Source organism: Erpetoichthys calabaricus, chromosome 6 (genome assembly GCF_900747795.2).
Source record: "Erpetoichthys calabaricus chromosome 6, fErpCal1.3, whole genome shotgun sequence".
Lineage (NCBI taxonomy): Eukaryota > Metazoa > Chordata > Cladistia > Polypteriformes > Polypteridae > Erpetoichthys > Erpetoichthys calabaricus.
Genome location: NC_041399.2, coordinates 37,047,921 through 37,063,266, shown reverse-complemented (window position 1 = coordinate 37,063,266; position 15,346 = coordinate 37,047,921). Strand labels below are relative to the sequence as shown.

Sequence of the window (15,346 nt, the reverse complement as noted above, 5' to 3'; positions counted from 1 at the left end):
AAATATTGTAATTTATGTACAAAGGGCAAATGCAAAGCTTTGTGCAAAATTTGTTAAAAAAGCACAGTCCATCTTTAATTGCAAGTCTACAATATCTCTGCCTCCACTTTCCACACATTGCTCCATATCAAATCTTATCCTCTCGTACCCGCAACCCCATACAAAATGAAACACCACTTCTTATTTAACCTTCACTCCCAAATAATGAGGCAAAGGAAAAAAGTCTCTAAATACATAACTCAAGACTGTATCTTTATTTTCACTAATAAGCCCTTACCCTGGAAAAATGTTCTTTCTTTCCACAAATTCAGTCCACACTCTATCATTCTTATTTTGTATTCTCTATTTACTCTTGCCACTTCCTGTCCTGTAAAAATCAACTCCTAGAATCTTTATTTACATCATGGTTTGTGTCCTGCCTTGTGCCCTGTGTTGGCTGGGATTGGCTCCAGCAGACCCCATGACCCTGTAGGTAGGATATAGCGGGTTGGATAATGCATGGCTGCGTGGATTCTTCCACTAAATCACACATTCCGTCCCATCTTCAGTATTTTAATACTAAGTTGGAAAAAAAATTGAGAACGACTGCACCAAAACGAAAAGGTGCCAGATTAAGAATGTCTGACCATAAGCAGTCGATCTAATACAAGAATTAATGCTGACATCAAGCGCCGTTTACTCTGCGACCGCTGTTGTGCCCTGGGGTGACGCCGACCTCGTGTGGTTACTCGACTGACCTCTTAGGTTCTGCTGCCTTTTAACTACACTCTGTTGGTTGCTCAGGAAGTCCAGGCCGGGTGCAGGTGCAGCCAATCAGCTATTCCCGTTGCCCCGCCCCTCATAAGCAGTAGGTGTGTAGTCTTCTCTCCAAGTATTTATCCTGAGGATTGTACGTCTACCAGAAATTATCGCAGGAGTTTAGGTTCGAATCCCGCTCATGGCACATTGCTGAATGGAAGAAAATATCTTTAAAATCTATATGTATTTTTTTAAACTTTCTCTTCAACGAACGGTGCTTTGAAATCTGCTTTGCAGATTTAGTTGTTTATTTTTCTTTTTTGATTAAACAAAAACTGTTTAATGAATGATTAATTTGTTAAAGAACACATGGACAACAAGCATAGTTAAAATCCCAATTAAACAAACTGCCTGTCCATTCTATTGAACTAGGGGGCTCTGCCCCCTGCTCGCTTTGCTCGCCAACCCCTGGCGTTAGGACATGACAAAGAGTGAGATGTATGAATTAGATATAGAATAGTGTGCAGCTTTGGATGATGCGCATAGAAATAACAAATAGAGTGTTTGTCATATATTAATGTCTTATTGGAATATTTCTTTGTATACAACATTAGTAGTAAAGATGGTGTCTTGTCCTTGAATGAGTATTCCTTGGCATGGATCATTTATAATTTTAACTCTAATGTCAGATGAACGTCGAACACGTGAGAAGGCAACATAAAGTTGTCCATGTCCAAAAACGGGTTCAGAGAGGTAGATGCCAACCTTGTCCATGGTTTGTCCTTGTGATTTGTTGATGGTCATGGCAAATGCAGGTTTAATGGGGAACTGTCGCCGTTTCAATATAAAAGGTAATTCTAGGTCAGAACTCGTAAGGTCAATTCTAGGAATGAGAACAGTATTGTTAGAATGTGATCCTGTAAGAACTGTTGCTTGAATAACATTGCGTGTCATGGTGTTGACGACTAACCGTGTGCCATAGCATAAACCCTGTTTTGTGTTAAGGTTTCTTAATAGCATGATTATTGTTCCATTTTTAAGGGCAAGGTTGTGTTGTGGTAATCCGGCTGGGTTAATAGTGTTCAAATATTCTAAGGGGAAATTTATATGTTCATTGTCGTCATCAGAGTCAACTTTGTCAGAGCTTAGAAAGATCTGTGTCTCTCCAGGAAGTAATGAAATGACCTGGTTATTAATGTAATTAACATTAATATTTTTTGGACATAATATAGTGCGTTGTGTTAAAAGGGGTATTTGGTCTAATGTGATTGCTGTTCCAAATATGTCTTTTAGCAAGTCGTCTGAGATAAAGGATTGTGGAATTGAAATAATATCTGGGTGAAGTCCATCTGTATTTGTGAGTGTACCATTTCCCAGTTGTATTAGCCAACTGTTATATTCTGGATCTGGACATCGCATGTTTTGTACCAACTGTATTGTTTTAAAGCAATGCCAATTGTCTGCGTATTTTAAGGTGGACTGAACAATAGTTGAGCGCATGGCATGTGGAACAATAGCCAAGCATTGTCTAAAATCTCCTCCTAATAAAAGAACTTTTCCTCCAAATGGAATATTATTATTCATCAACGTTTGTAGAAGTTTATCAATGGTGTTGAGTAAGTGACTGGATGCCATTGTACATTCATCAATAATTATCAGTTTTGCAAGAAGGATGTCTCGGGCATTGCTACTGTGAATGTTCATAGTGGATACTGATGTCTCTGTGATTGGGACCGGTATTTTGAATATTGAGTGACATGTACGACCATTTATTAACAGACTAGCAAAATACCCGCGCTTCGCAGCGGAGAAGTAGTGTGTTAAAGAGGTTATGTAAACATATATATACATAAACATATATACTTATATACATATCTACATATACTTATATACATATCTACATATACATATATATATATATATATATATATATATATATATATATATATATATATATATATATATATACACACATACAGACATCCACATATATATACATATATCAACATGTATATACACATACATATACACACATACATACATACACACACACACACACACACACACACACACACATACATATATATATATATATATATACACACATACAGACACATATATATATATATATATATATATATATATATATATATATATATATATATATATACATAGCAAAATACCCACGCTCATTGTTATGAGTGTTGCTGTCATATATATATACATATACACGTATACACACACATATACACACATATACAGATATATTATATATACATATACACATATATTTTTTATATATATATTTTTTATATATATATATATATATATATATATATATATATATATATATATATATATATATATATATACACATACATACATACATACATATACACACATAGATGCACTTACAATAACATAGAAATCAATATAAACAACATTAACATCATTATCATATGAGAATATGAAGTAATATATAAGAAGCACATTTCATATAAATATAAATAATTAAACAGTAAAATCTTCTTATATAATTTGCTACCGTGGCTTTTCGTTGGTCTGTCCAGGATTTTAAATCACCTGTAGCTTGCAAACTGTTTCACCTATTGACTTGAAATCTGGTACACATATAATACGTCACGTCTGCTATCCGCTTTATGGGTGATGATTGTATTACTCTTTTTATGTTTATTTTATTTTAGAATCAACTCCTATCTGCGCACACCAGGGCGGCCGTGGGCAGATGCGTATGGTGTATTCACTCCATGTTATTGTGCATTGCGCTGTCACTGGTATTTTGATAAAAGAATTTGAACAATATATAAGAAGCGTATAAATTATTAAACAGTAAAACATTTAAGAAGTAAAGTTACATTGAGTACTACTGCAGTGCCTTCGGGTATACCTCATTTTTTCTTTGCCCATTACATGCTTAAATGTATACATTTTTTGGTGTACCTACCCGAGAACACGCGACATATAACCGACCGTGGGAGAAGCATGGATTTTAAAGAAGCGTTGAGTTCATCTGCTGGTCTCCCTCGTGGAATAACTGGTAATGTTTCACTAAAATCTACAGCGAGTAAAACGACATTACCTCCTTTTTTTTTTGTACGATCTCTGAGATGTTGCTTTTTTCGGTTCAAGGCTTCATAAGCTCTTTTATGTTCAATGTTGTACTTAATAAGTACTAATTATCCCAAACCATCATCTTTGAATGTTGCAAGACTTTCGCCTTGTATGTAGATCGGGGTAATTACATTCATTGCATTCCTAGTGTGAATCACAATCTGATTGTATGGGTGGTTACCTGGCACTGTAGGGTTGCCACCCGTCCTTTAAAATACGGAATCGTGCCGCGTTTGACAATGAAATTGCGCGTCCCGTTTTGAATCAATACTGGACGGGATTTATCCCGTATTTTTTTAATCATTTTTTTTTTAAAGCAGCGTCTCATGCAAATCATCCCACACGCATTTTATGAAGATGCCTCCTTTCCTACTTTTGATTGGGTAATACTTGATGTCATCATTAGTTTGATTGGTGTTTTTAACTGTCCAGTGAGGAGGGCGTGTCTTTTAAGTACAGTCTGCAAAGTGTTGGCACTGAGATGTGGCGTCAGCGCCATACTTGAAGCCCCTAACGTTGCGGTCAGCAAGTCGGCTAACATCCGCCATGTGCCGTCTTTCAGTTGCGAGAAGCAGATCATAGAATGGTTGAAACTGTTGCCCCTAACGTTGCGCCACGGCGTGTGGTTCGTTTATACGTCGTGTCTTCTCATTAAACTTTTATCTCGCGAATAGAGATAGATAGATAGATAGATAGATAGATAGATAGATAGATAGATAGATACTTTATTAATCCCAATGGGAAATTCACAACATATAAAAGAAAAAAAATACACCGAAGGCTTGAAACGCCACTTTCTCGCAAGCCGCTTCATTTTTAGCTTAGTGCCGGCTCTGCTGCCACGATACCGCCTTCTTACCTCGTCAGGTAAATATGGAACCACACCGGCACTGGCATTTGTTCTCAGCGCTCGAAGTTGAGTACTTGAATATGCCAGTCTCGGCGTGTAAAAATCCATACCCACATTGTAAAAGTAAGTGTGTCCAGGGAACGAATCCACATAAAATAAAGTAATAGGAGTGATCAATAAATAAAAATAGAAAAATAAAAGTAGAAAAGTACACATACATATACAGTCATACACGGAGCTGCTGAAAAGGCTGCCACTCACAGCGGCGCCGGATGTTTTAATATGTTATTGCAATCCGCAGCGGGAGCGTTGCTATAAACTTAATTTAAACTTACGTTTTACACCGTGCTTTGTTTCCCTTATGAACATGCTTGTATGCTTAACTCGCTCCGTTCTCAATTGTTTAATTAATTTTTTGCTCTTCGCTGTTTGCGGCTGTTCCTCCATTTCCCCCTACTTCGTTCTTTTATCTCGTGAATATGTTATTGCAATCCTTAACGGGAGCATTTCAATAAACTGATTTAAAATAGTTTTGCATTTACCTTTTTAGTAAAAGGCGAGCTTTTAAGCCTGAGAAATCACCTCGTAAATGCACACGTTTAATTGGACATGTGTTAATATGTATGGTTACACAGTATTAAAAGACAGTGAACAACGTCAGTTACCTTTGTTCCCGCGTTTGATAAAAGGTGAGCTTTTAAGCCTGACAAATCACCCCGTAAATGCACACGTTTAATTGCACATGTGTTAATATGTATGCTCACACAGTATTAAAAGACAGTCAAAAATTAACGTCATTTACCTTCGTTCCCGCGTGTGACTCGTGCTGTAAATCTCTTCCTTGTTTTTAGTTCACGTGATTACGTAGGAGGCGTGATGACGCGATACGTGACTCCGCCTCCTCCATTACAGTGTATGGACAAAAAATATGTTCCAGTTATGACCATTACGCTTTGAATTTCGAAATGAAACCTGCCTAACTTTTGCAAGTAAGCTGTAAGGAATGAGCCTGCCAAATTTCAGCCTTCCACCTACACGGGAAGTTGGAGAATTAGTGATGAGTCAGTCAGTGAGTGAGTGAGTCAGTCAGTCAGTGAGGACTTTGCCTTTTATTATTATAGATTTGCTGCCACTCCGGTTGTAGCAGATGCGATAATCATCGGTCATTTGAGCTTGGTGCTTTTTGCGTCCTGCTTTTTTTTTTTCTGTCAGTTCATTTGCGCGTTGTTCACGTCTCCGTTCATTTATTCTGTCTCTTCGCTCCCTTTTTTGTATGTCTGATACGCGAGCTCTTTCGGTTTGAAATCGTGCTTCTTTCGATGCCGCACTTTGACACGCGCGCTGAATGCGTCTACGTTGATTGTGTCTGTGCATTTGGGCACGTCTCTGTAACGGTGTCACTTGTGCTTTGCGTTTTTTGATCCGAGACATTTTTTCTCCCGGTGTTTCAGAAGCGCGTTTTATGCGCCGCCGTCTATTTTCTTGTTTCTTTCGTGTTCGTGTGTTTGTTCCCGTTATCCTTTCCGAATCGTTTTGTACCCGTGACCGTGTATTCATGACTTGTTTCTTTCTCAGCATGCGAAATATGGATAAGTAATAAGGAGGATCGCACTCACTGTTAATATGTAACCTTTTCTGCAGTTGAACAGTTAATAGTGCTTTATTGAAAGGACATCCACCTATGCTGACACCTATGCTGCCTAGTGTGAAGGTGTCGACGTTCACTTTAGAATATGTGGCTTTGGGTGTCACTTCTTATGGATGTGTGGGGGGGATTGTTGTTGCGCGAGCGTCTTCTTTCTTTTTGTGTTCCTGTGTCTTGTTTGAATCCCCCTCTTGGTGTGTGTCCCGTCCCGTCCCGTGCCTGTAGGGTGGGGGGGGGGGTGTGTGGTCGTGCCTTGCTGTTGTGCGCTCGTCTGTTCTTTTTTTTTGGTGTGTTTAGTTTCGTGTGCAATGTGTTTCGTGCTTTGCCCGCGTTTGACTACTTTTTTATGTGCCTTTTCCTTTTTTCGGTGCTTGTTGCGCCTCATTTCTGTGACTCCTTTTTGTATGTGCTCACTCCTTTTGTCTGTGGTCTTGTCCGCCTTTCGCGGCCCCTCATCCGCCTTTGTCGCCCTCTTTTGTCCGCCTTTCTCCGCCTCTCTCGCCCTCTTTTGTCCGCCTTTCTCGGCTCCTCAGCCGACTCTCGCGGACTCTTTTTGCGCCTGCGCAGTACGTCTTTTTGCAGCTACGGCCCATTGCCGGATGTGCCTGCGTCCATCATCCGGTTTAGCATTCTCGGTTAGTAATATGGATCCTAGTTCTAACAAATAATAACGCATTTCACTTACTTATATAGCACCTTTACCATGGTCTCAGACGGCCGCACAGATAATCAAGAGTGGTACAATAAAAATGAAAGCACAAAAAGAATGAATAAATAACAGCCTTGTGTTTGTATGTATTTATAAAATTTGGGAAGTAATATATTCTAGTTGATGCTGACAGTAGGTAGAAATAAATATTTGGAAATATTGCAAAGGGAAATGTTTATATACTTAGCGCAAAATAACTGTATGTGTTCTAGTAAACTGCATACACACCACTTACCTAATTTATATATATATATATATTAGAATCGTGTAAGTATTAAAGGTGTAGGTCTATTTTATAAGCATATTTTATAACATCAATGTTAATATAGAGTATAACTATAATTATTATTCTGTATTACCATTGATATGAACGATTTGTTAAATTATTAAGTATAAAAAATGAAACTATGATTATACAATTCAATGTTTATTATATTTATACATTATTACATGTCTTTACACGTTTTGCACACATATTTAATAAATGTAATAAACTGCACCAAGAATGTTTAAAAAATCATTCAAAAAATGTGTACGTGAATGTAAATATACAATATCTGCACAAACCGACACTCGTGATTAACATTTTTAGAAAGTTCAAAATGAAACGCAAATCGCAAAGCGTCTGTGTGCCGACTCGAACAAGCTTTTGTAGAATACATTAACTGGCAAGTAATTGGTCCGCCCATTCGAGTTTTGGTAGCCAACACGAGCCGTGATTCGCTAATTCTTGGCAGCCGACCGAGCTGTCATTGGCCAATTCTTGGTAGCCGAACCGGGTTGTGAATGGTCAATTCTTGTTAGCCGATACGGGCTGCGATTGGCCCGATCTTTCAATTGTTGGTAGAATCTTCATAGCAGAAAGCGATCTGATTGGTTTTCGCTACCAAGAATTATGCTGGCTCATGGCTGCTCGGGATCCTGGCAGCCGGTCACATTTACTTGACACTGTGGAGCGGTGGACCCAGTCCGCGTGGTTGTCTTCCAGCACCGCAGCTTAAAATGTCAGTTTTTCCAAACAGCGACTACCGTTACAATATTTCCCCGTTTGCAGAGAATTCAAGTTTAGTAACGTCTTTAGTATTTGAAAGTATAGTTTCGCGTATTAGAAGATTAACAACTTGTGAATTGACTCGATCATTGTAAATGATGACGGGCTGAGTTGTTTGAATCGTTTTGGGTAAAGGGATGCTGAGGGCTGTGTGCTTAAAATAAAATTAAATTTCCGGGTAATGAAAACACTGGCAGGCGTATCCTGAACACGCACCCTGCTGGTAGTGCAACAATTGAAGAATCGTGAGAAGAAAAAGCATTGTGGAGAATGCGGGCATCGATCCCGCTACCTCTCGCATGCTAAGCGAGCGCTCTACCATTTGAGCTAATTCCCCATTAAGGACATAAAGCCAAAGGGGAAACTCCGAATACGTCAGAAAACACCGAGTACCTTTTTTTATAATAAAACAGGAAACCTTAAGCTTCTATCCTGTCGACCTTCGATAGCTCAGTTGGTAGAGCGGAGGACTGTAGTGGTCTAGCTTAGACATCCTTAGGTCGCTGGTTCGAATCCGGCTCGAAGGAAGGCGGTCTTTTATTGGTTTCTGTAAATGTGCCTTTGTGTGGGTTAAGTATTACACACGAGTTTATGTATGTATGCGTTTCACACGCAAACCGGGTCATTGAGCAAATAAACACCGCACAAATCCGCCATTTTTTTCTCTTACAGATAGGAATGCCTTGGCCTGCGAGTAACCATTTTTGATTACAAGAATATACTTAAATAAAGAAAATCCGTGACCCGCGATTGACGGTTAAGATGTTTTTTTTCTCACTGTGTGATGCTCATTTGTTTCTACACAGCAGTACAGTATTGGGATTGCAAGTGTTTGCAGTGATAAAATGACACGCGTTGCCCTGCAACAGCCCGGGTTCTGCTGCTCAGACTTGTCCAGTGAGCAAGTGACAATAGGAAGACAGCTGGAGAATGCGGGCATCGATCCCGCTACCTCTCGCATGCTAAGCGAGCGCTCTACCATTTGAGCTAATTCCCCTTTACAAGCTTAGTAAATTAGTGTATTATTTCACAATGTGCGTTCTTATTCGTCTATTTTGGATGTATTCCCTTTCAGCTATAATCTGACTTCTCCATAATGTTATATTTCAAACGTCGAAACACTTACTTCGATACAATTACTTAAAAAATTATATAAAAATCAAATCTGTAAAAAAATTAAAAACCTAAAAATCAAATCTATTAAGAAACATGCACGTAATACTACAATTTTCAAACTAGATCTATTTTTAATAACCGAGAAACACAACCACTCAGCAAGTGTTTTCTTCCTCCATCTACTCCGAAAAGTAGCGGAACGGTCATCAAAAATAGCGAACCACTCTAATGAAAGAGTATTCACCATCCACTTCACGCTCAAAAGAAAACACTACCACTCCTCATCGTGGTTGGCGAGACCGAACACTTCAGAAACACATTTCCCTAGTTACAAACTATAGAAATGATCCCTAAAAGTATAGTCTTAAACGTAAACACACCCTGAGAACGGACCCACTCTTCTGCCGTCTTCTCTAGATTGTGGTACCTATTTCCCCGCACTCAGTAATAGCTATTTTTGACTTTTGTGAACACAATAAATGACTTATTAAAACAGTTTCATTATTTTTTAATTTGTTATTTGTTTTCAATGCATTTCTCACGAAGAGTACCAAATCTGATTAATTACCCAGATTCCTCTGAGAATGCATAATGTCTCCAGGTGACCAAATCGTCATTCTCATTTCCCCTTTCGTTGTGAAACTGAGCCGGGCAACAGCAGCTGGTGATACAAAGCAAGAGTAGTCCACTATGTGTAACCACGAGGCTGACCGATTGCGTTTGCTTTTCATGCGTGACGATATCCTTCTTGTCTGTCGCATCGATTGCTACAACCCGCGCGGTAACCACCACGTAAGCGTCACCTGCCCGTCTGTCGGCCACAGTGGGGTGCGCGTGGCTTGCTTGTTTTTCATCTTCAGACAGATAAGCCGTTTGAGGGTGTGCTTGCGGCCTTCGGACATTGTAAAAGCTAGTTTACAACGCCGTGCAGTGTGTCCAGTTAACACACACGCTAAAGGGACGTCACGACTTGGTCGTTTCCTTTAACGTCAGAACACTCTGCTCTGCGCTTCACCTGCTTCTCTCGTAAGTTCGTTTTTAATTTCCATATAATTAATTAAAAGACAGCATAAAGCATGGATTTCATATTCTCTCCCTTTCCCCCCTTTAGCACTTTTATTTTTTCATAGACCAATACACATACCGGGGAAGTCGCTTTCTGCATTGCTGTTTTTGAGCAGATTTTAATGCCTGAAAAAAAACTTAGTAATTACAATCACGTATATCATTGATTTTTAATTACGCAATTCCGTAATGATAATCTTTTTTATTTTTTCTTACAACAGCTCGGGCCCTTCTTTAATACATGATGATGTAGACTGACAGATGTCCACTTCATTTGCTAGCCTACACAACTACAGTATATCTCTCCATACCTACCTGCCTGCGCAGGTGCCAGTCAGTCTCCTCGTCAGCTCCAGTGAACGCCCTTGGGGGATTCGAGGGTGGCCAGGACATAACAGCACTCATTGGGACCCTTCACGGACCCTTGGGCACGTGGCGGATTGACTTTTACAGGTGTTGACGTCACATGGCTTTTTTCACATTTATCTTTTGGTTATTTCTGTTTTATATGAAATTTACATACAATTATTTTAATTCAGATTTTACTAATGTTGGCATTTATCCCAGCAATGGCGTTGTCACTTTTGAGCAGTCACGCCAAGTTTGGCTCACGGGAGGTGTTTCTTGAAGCATGAGCTCCTGTCCGCGTTCTGTTACACAGTGTGCTGAACTGACCAGTTACATTTATTTATTAAAGAGGTTTAGGTTTGTTAGGCACTTCTGTTACAGCTCCTGCTTATTCTATGCTCGTACGTATATATCAGCTTTATTTAGAACAGATGAGAAAAGTTATCCTCCATTAACTGTAACATGTTAAAAAATAACTACTCAGAATTTTTGCCTGTGTTCTTTCCTTCTGATTTTCATAAAAATTGGAACGGGTATCAACAGCAGCAGACATTTCTTTGATAAAAGCATCAGTCACTCGCTAAGAAAGAAAAACAGTTCTGCTAACTGGCGGAACAGGAGACCAAACACTTAAGAAAACATATCTTTAGGAAAAAAGTTTTATTATAAGTGTAAATTTTATTTAAACAGTACAAAATGCAAAATACAAGGCAACATTTTCTTATTCAAATCTCCCGCCCACTCACAAAAGAATTACCACTGCTATTATAGAAATATACAAAAGAAAAAGCAACATTATCTTGTTCCTCTCTCACACCAATGACATTTTCACTCACAAACAAATCTCCATTGCTGTTATAGCATATCATTTTCCATTACACAGTCTAACAAAAATATTACCGTAGAAAAACATTCATATTCCTCTTCTATTTTTATAGGTCAAATCGTCCTCTTTTCAAAATATTGGACCAACGTCCATTTACACTTCCCAGTAAATGCTCTATTCCCCATTCCCTAATACCCACAAACCATTCCATCTCTCCTTAGCAGCTGCAAATCCTCACATCCCTGTATCTCTCTTCCCTTTCCCTTCCAGGTCCTTTTCCAAAACTCTTTCGTACCCACATTTCACTTTATCAGAATACACCCGGCATTCCATATCCTTTTTTTTTTTTGCCAGACAATTATCATCTATTTCAAAAAGGCTTCCTTCAAGCTCCTACCATTCCCGGGTACACCCTCATCTCTGAAAATTAAGTCATAAGACAAATCAACTTACCTTTTTGCAATAATCCAGCTGAGCTCCCAAAACATGTTTCTGACTGTCACTACCTGGGCATAAGTTGGCCCAGACACTTACTTGTCCGTGATAAACCTTCTCTAAACAGCCTCATCCTCACACACAACATCAACCTGTTTATGTTCTTTAATGCATTTTCCAACCCTTTTGGCAATACCACTGTAAGAATCCGCACTTCAAATTTTATTTTCAAACACTGACCCTCCTCCTATACATAAAGCTCCTAACAGCTTAATACAAATCCCTCTATGTGTAGAACAAAGCTGAAATTGGCGGCGAGTCACATTACACTGTGTGGATTATAAGCACACAAGGGGGCTCCGCCCCCTGCTCGCTTCGCTCGCCTACCCCCAGCGTTGGGTATCCTGAAATACATTAGTCGAGCTCGTTCGATTTGGAGCCGTGCCCGCTTTGCCCACAGCATTTCAGACGCGTGTTGTGGGCGCCTGCGTTCATTGATTTTATCCAGGCAGGCTCGTGTTTGTATATCCGTCAGTCGAGCTCGTTCGTTTTGAACCCGTGCCTGCTTTGCTTCTGCAGTTTCAGACGCATGTTGTAGGCACCTGCGTTCATTGATCTTATCCAGGTGAGCTTGTGTTTGTATCGTTGAGCTGTATTGTGTTTGAATTTGGTGTAAAGCGTTCAGAGGTTTGTACAATCCCAAGCAGCACTTTATTCCTAACTGCACTCCGCAGTAGTGCTACTTACAATATGGCGGTGATGCCTGCACCTTCACTCCGCAGTAGTGCCACTCACAATATGGCGGTGACGCCTGCGCTGTCCGTACTATGTCGGGTTTCACTATGCTGTGTAGGCACCTTTGCCTTTCGTACTTTCCCGCGCCTTCCATACCATCTTTGTGGACCTGTGGGGCCTCCGTAGCCTCTTCCATTTGAATGTGGGCTGCAGCGCAGAATCCTCTTTTTGGTGTGGCTGTGTCGTTAGTCGTTAGCTATGGGCGCGTTGTTGCTTCATTTTTCATTCACGTCAGTTGAGCTCTTTCGTTTTGGGCCGTGACTCCTTCGTGCGTGGTGGATATGACTTCGCTTGCAGTATATGAGACGTGCGCTGTACGCGCGCGTCCATGCCATCCGGTTTACCATTCTCAGTTAGTAATATGAATAGCCAAAGTTTGGGTGACAAGGTTGAAAAAGGTATGGTAACATCATTCATAATGATCAAACTTGTGGAGTGCCTATAGGAGATCAACCCAGCAGAACTTGCCTCTCATTCGAGATGTGTTCAGATGGGTGGAAGATCGAAATATCCCCTTGGTGTTGCTAAATTTTGATCAAGAAAAAGCTTTTGATAAAAGTACATCATGGTTTTCTTTTTAAAGTCCTAAAAAATGGGGCTAAGGTCATTTTTTCTAAGTTGGGTGAAAACTTTGTATCTTTCGGCAGTAAGAAGGGTCAACGTGAATTAGGTTTCTCACTGCAAAAATATCTCAGTCCAAGTATTTTTCAAGAATTTGAAGGGGCTACAGGCCTCAAAATTAATATAAAGAAAACAGACATTGTTTTGTAGGAAATGGAAATTTCAGAATGATTCTATTTATGACCACATGAAAGTTTTGGGAATTGAGATCTACAGAATGAGTATGGGTAAAAAACTGGGCACTGAAGATAGATAAGATTAAAAGCAAACTCAACATGTGGAAGAGTAGATTTCTGAGCTTTTGTGGGAAGGCACTGATACTTAAAGCTGATATTCCACCTGCCTGCCTCCATGTGGGTCAGACTGCCTAGGCGACTGGGATGATCCATTAGCAATTGTTTCTTTCAATTTATGTGGGGCGGGAAGTATGAAAGTGTTTGAAGATACTGTATTATATGGAACTCTCGATAAAGGAAGGAGGATGAAGTGTAATTAACATGCAGATAAATTTGGATGTTTTTTTCCTTAGCCTCATTTGCAGAGATCTGAACTTGCCGCTGTAATATAAATGTCAATATTTTACAGTTCTCTGGTTTTCTTTTGATTTGAGACCTTTGGTAAATTGGTCAAACACAGTAAATGACAATGAATATATGGTAACAGATTTGTGAAATACCAATAAGTCATAAATTTAAAAGGATATAGCTGCATAAAGCAACACAGGGTATAATTTCAGACTTTCTTAGTCTGTTAATGTCTTCCTAGGTAGCCTCTCATACATTATTGCATTATTTATATATTATACTTTATGCAGAGGGTGCAAACATATAAATACCTGGGAGTGCAGCTGGATGATAAATTGGACTGGACTGCCAATACTGATGCTCTGTGTAAGAAAGGACAGAGCCGACTATACTTCCTTAGAAGGTTGGTGTCCTTCAACATCTGCAATAAGATGCTGCAGATGTTCTACCAGACGGTTGTGGCGAGCGCCCTCTTCTATGCAGTGGTGTGTTGGGGAAGCAGCATAAAGAAGAAGGACGCCTCACGCCTGGACAAACTGGTGAGGAAGGCAGGCTCTATTGTAGGCACGGAGCTGGACAGTTTGACATCTGTGGCGGAGCGACGGGCACCGAGCAGGCTCCTGTCAATCATGGAGAATCCACTGCATCCACTAAACAGTGTCATCTCCAGACAGAGGAGCAGCTTCAGCGACAGACTGCTGTCAATGTCCTGCTCCACTGACAGACTGAGGAGATCGTTCCTCCTCCACACTATGCGACTCTTCAATTCCACCCGGGGGGTAAACGTTAAAATTATACAAAGTTATTGTCTGTCTGTAAACCTGCATTGTTATCGGCATTGTTATCACTCTTTAATTTAATATTGTTCTTTATCAGTATGCTGCTGCTGGAGTATGTGAATTTCCCCTTGGGATTAATAAAGTATCTATCTATCTATCTATCTATCTATCTATCTATCTATCTATCTATCTATCTATCTATCTATCTATCTATTAAAGATTTTGTTTTTTTTCTACAGAGTAAGTCGAGTCAAGTGAGCAAGTGGCAATAGGAAAGTGGCAGGAGAATGTGGACATCGATCCCGCTACCTCTCGCATACTAAGCGAGCGCTAATTTCCCGCGTTTCAGTGTCATATTTCGTTCCTTGAAACACTTCTTTTCTTTTGATCAATTCCACTTCAATTACTGACATAAGTTAAATAAAGACTACAAAGCCAGATATTAAACTAGAATGGTACAAATATGCAGCATTAATAAAAAGAAAATATAACTTGCAGAATCACACAGACATCTCCACCATGGCCGGATTTATATGAAAAGAGGCCCTAGGCTATTCCACTTATGAGGCCCTTTCACCTTCCGTTTTTAAGTTTGTAAATTACATGAGAGATAATAAAATTTTGCTAACAATTTGAATGTAGGCCCCTCTTGATCTTGAGGGCCTAGGCTGAAGCCTTAAAGTATCTATCTATCTATCTATCTATCTATCTA

General features: G+C 39.6%; 4 non-coding genes across 4 annotated transcripts; 1 reads left to right on the top strand and 3 right to left on the bottom strand.

The window, feature by feature from the left end:
- Window positions 1-8,389: 8,389 nt before the first annotated feature.
- Window positions 8,390-8,462, bottom strand: trnaa-agc (transfer RNA alanine (anticodon AGC)). The gene has a single exon. It is a non-coding gene; the product is annotated as a tRNA-Ala (tRNA).
- A 102-nt stretch (window positions 8,463-8,564) lies between these two features.
- trnay-gua (transfer RNA tyrosine (anticodon GUA)) lies at window positions 8,565-8,652 on the top strand. Its single transcript is given in 2 exon segments — window positions 8,565-8,601; window positions 8,617-8,652. It is a non-coding gene; the product is annotated as a tRNA-Tyr (tRNA).
- Window positions 8,653-9,049: 397 nt separating this feature from the next.
- Window positions 9,050-9,122, bottom strand: trnaa-agc (transfer RNA alanine (anticodon AGC)). The gene has a single exon. It is a non-coding gene; the product is annotated as a tRNA-Ala (tRNA).
- A 269-nt stretch (window positions 9,123-9,391) lies between these two features.
- LOC114654005 (small nucleolar RNA U3) lies at window positions 9,392-9,607 on the bottom strand. Its single transcript, XR_003716652.1, has one exon. It is a non-coding gene; the product is annotated as a small nucleolar RNA U3 (small nucleolar RNA).
- Window positions 9,608-15,346: the final 5,739 nt, after the last annotated feature.